The sequence below is a fragment of the Dermacentor variabilis genome, chromosome 2 (assembly GCF_050947875.1).
Source record: "Dermacentor variabilis isolate Ectoservices chromosome 2, ASM5094787v1, whole genome shotgun sequence".
Classification (NCBI taxonomy): Eukaryota; Metazoa; Arthropoda; class Arachnida; order Ixodida; family Ixodidae; genus Dermacentor; species Dermacentor variabilis.
Window position 1 is genome coordinate 27400776 of NC_134569.1, and position 4313 is coordinate 27405088.

Here is a 4313-nt window from a genome sequence, read left to right on the forward strand (position 1 = left end):
TTGCCGAAGCCAAAGAACGCGCGCAACTCACTCGCCTGACCACCACAGCGGCAGGTAAACGCATCCTCGAAGAGCTAGGTTACCACCCTGCGCGTTTCCCGATGGTCGGTACCCCGATCCCTAGCTGCATTCGATACAAGTTCGAAGTGACCCCTGTGCTCCGAAACGTCCATCCCGTCCACAACGCGGGCAGACGCAATGCCATAGCAGCAGCGATCCTCAGACAGATCAAACAACAAGACATCAAAGCAAGCTTCGTCGACGCTGCGGAGTACAACGATGGCAATTACCTTTGCCGTCGTCGTGGTCGACTCCAGCGGCAAGATTTCCAATAGCGCCTCGATTCGCACTTGAGACCCCGAAGTCGCCGAGCAAGCCGCCATCGCCCTCGCCCTGCTAGACGGTCGTGGGTCCGAGATCTATAGCGATTCCAAAACGGCAGTTAGGGCTTTTCGGAGGGGTTGCATCGCCGAGCAAGTTGCTCGTCTTCTTAGCGTCTCGAGTCCGTATGCTCTCACGCATCATTCGATTCACTGGTTTCCCGCTCGCGTAGGGTCGGTCGAGGGTGCTCCCCCGAACCTCAATGAGTCTGCTTACGAGGCTGCGCGCGACCTCACCGACCACGCTTCCTCTGTAAGGAGCGCCGACTCCCCTCCCCCCTACGGCCACAGAGACACTTCCGCTATTCACAAGAGGTCATGAAATTCTACATGTCTAGAAGGGTCTTTCCACCCACTCACCCCAAGCTGAATAGGGCGCAAGCCGTTTCTTTTAGACTGTTACAAACCGGCACATATCCGTGTCTGGCCGTTCTACACGAAGTTTACCCCGACGTATATTGCGACGACGCCTGCCCGCCCTGCGGGCTGACCTCTACTCCAGCACACATGCTCTAGGAGTGTGGGTGGAGATACCCGAACTTCAGCGAGGAGTAAGACTAGCTTCTGCGTAGCCCCGCTCTAGACAAGCAAATCGTGGCAAGGCCGGGTGACAGCTAGAAGACCTATGGGCCCCGGGTGCCAGACGACCTAGCTACGCCACTGGCAGGGTGTCTACCAAGTTTATATTTCCAAATTCCCCGAGTCTTCCATGTTTTTCCCGAGTGCCTTTGCAATGCTCCCCGAGTGACACAGACCTTTGTTTTACATCAAGACAGGCTGACACCATGTCGCCCGATGCTGTCACTCTTTAGTAAGCATGCTAAACATTAAAAAAAAAAACTTAATCCAGTTTGACTAGTAAGGAGTAGCACTTATTTTATTCAAAAGGAAATCAGAAAGGAGGGGTTAGTAAAATGCAAAGCGAATAAAATAACTTTCAAAAATGGTAAAACTCATTGCAAATCGAGTCGAACATTCTCAAATATGAATAGGAAGGAGATGCATACAGAAACAAATGTTTCCGAATATATCCTTCAGTCACGAATTATGATCGACTGTCGACACATGTGCGAAACATAGGTGGCGCTTGAGACTCCACTGAAAGCAAATTAAGGTGGTAAAATGACTGAGCATTTTATGATGAGTCATTATAATTACAGGGTGACTAAATATTTGAGTATTGTAAAGTCAGCCATGCTATACATTTCTTCATAAGAAGGATTAAATCCCCCACCCGAATTACATGCCCAAGTTATTCATTGGCCTCAAGCATTTCACGAAAGAAATGCCCCACGTCAAGCGTCACGTAAAACATAGTGCCTCCACCAAAGCGGTACTCTGTAACGATACATATCACTCAGATGCAAAATGGAAGTAATGTAGGTTATCAGAATCTTCAATTTGCCCTACGCTTACTGGTTGTGCTCTATTCCTTGCTACCATTGCACATAAATGGCAAAAGTAGGTCGCGTCCACAAATGTGGACGCCTTGACTGAAGGGGACGTGAGATATTTTTATCAATTGATAGCAAGCTCATTCGTATGAGGTCCGAACTATGTCACAAGTGAGATGCTCTCTCAACAGCTGGTGTGTCGACCTCAACTGTCCCGACATACTCTCAGTCCACGCACAATGCCTCAGTGTTGCATTTCACTGGCTTAGAGAGTTTATTTTCGTATGGATGAAGGACACCTGCATCTCAGCGTCAGCCAATACTTTTTTTTCTTCCTGAGCTCACGCTCCTTCAAAGCAGCGGCACCCTTCCTTTCCCTTTCATTCCTCAATGCGTACATCCTTTCTGGTCTCGTTCTCTTTCCACGACGTGTTCGCCCCACAGACCATTTGAAGCATCCTCTTCGTCAGTTGTACAGTCAACGTCCCTAATATCGGGCAGTTCGAAAAAATGAATGCATGTCTTTTATTGCCGTTAGGGGCTCAAATCGCCACAGGCACATCCGAAAAGGCGTATCAGTACACTTGCTGGGCATATCGGTGCTCGTACTGTGACAGGAGATGATGGCTGGACGCGTGTATAATTAAGGAATAGAAACTGTGTCCCGTGACAATTGCCCCTTCTCACGCTTATGCTTCACCGCGTAACATTTCTGTATTGAGGCAAAGCTGACTTTCGGGAACCAGCATTATTTTACGCGCCGCGCTTTCCGAGCTTCGAAGCCAATCGCGAGGACCACGAAGACTTTCTGTCTTCACAGCCTTGGAGCTCCGAAGCCATACGTTACCGTCTGCCTCAACAATGACCGACGACGCCGGTTCCTCGCAAGCAGCTGCTCCCGCTCCCACGGCTGTGTGTTCTGGTGCAATACGTCAACGGGGCTTTACGTCAACGGAGTCGGTGCCATTGCTTACAGCGGCGAAGCCTTTCAATGAAAAACACGGCGCCGAACGGCAAGAAGCTTTATAGCGAACGTTGAAGCAGCTAAGGCTAGCGTTTACCGCGGCGGCGAGGTAATCAAAACGGCGGCGGCGGTGGCTCTAATTAATGCCGTTTCGGGCCTACGGTCACAGAAAAAAGTCCGGAAAAGCGGACGGCGAAGGGTTCTTGCGTCCGAAATTTTAGACATTCTTATACACTGACTCTATGGGGCACGCAGTGGCGCCGCGAAGCCGTCCGCATTGTCGCGCGTCCGGAAAGTCGGTCGTTGACTGTACACCGGCAACTCCTCCAGCCGACGACACGGCGTCAAAACACTTACTCGTTACGGTCCCTCTGCGTTACACGAGCCAGCATTACCACGACTTTCGTTCCTTTTCAGTAGAATTACAGCTAATTTTCCATTATATAAGCACAATCTCTGAGTTTTCCCCGAGTATTTCCAGACTACTCAAAATGCCCAATTTCCCGGTTTTCCCGGTTGGTAGACACCCTGCTGGCTGTGCGACGTGCCCGCGACCGGCCCAGTGGGCTTGACCTGCAGGTCCCGACGTGGGACCAGCCGGGTGCGCGACGAGTTCGCATTCTCGATAAAGTTCTTTAACTCACTCACCCACGTGGTTAGAAGGCTGCTGCATCACTCGGTGGCATCACTTACCGGCGTATGGAAAACGCAAACGCAAAATATTTGTGGGGCTGCAACATTCGCATGCGGACGGATTACCAGCGAAGCTGTTTAGGCTGCATACATTATGAAATCAAGCATTTTTTTTTTCATATGGCTCCACACTACGTCGCCACAAGCGCCGCCGCGGTCAACGGCCCCACGCGTCTGCCGCAACCGCTGCTGCAGCCGCGCCAGCACCTCCGACGCACGAGACGTTATAAATACAGGCACAGGCCACGTGCACTGGTGCCGTCGCCACACTTGATTCCCCCTCATTATTCGTCAAACAAGATTTAAAACAAACCACATGAAGGCCAACTTAGCACACTAAGTGACTTTTTTATTTTATATATATATATATATATATATATATATATATATATATATATATTGCTTTTCTTACAACGCCGAATTTGTGGTTCTATTTGGACCCAAGATATTAAACTTGTTTTTGGAAGTTTGTGGAGTGCTTGAAGCCTACACCACCTCCGCCGCGGGTCGCATTTCGCCCCCATCAAAATGCGGCCAAAATGCGGCATCAAAGAGGTTCACTGGTGACCAGCACTGACCGAGTGGCACATAACCAGTACTCCAAGTCGGTGTCGAATGGTTTCGTAAAGAGCGGCACATACGTATACCAGTCATGCGCAGCACCGCTGCCCGTTTATGCATTAAAATCGGCCGGCGACATTACTACAGCCTTGAGAGAAACTGCGTATGCCGCGGACACGCGTATCTAATGCCATCTGTGTGCTGTCCGGTGTCTGCTCGCCATAGCTCCCGGTATTTGTCATCTCACACCAGTGAACTTTTCTTACTGAGCAGTTACTGATGCCATCGGTTGGGAATATAACCAGTAGTGACACAAAGGGG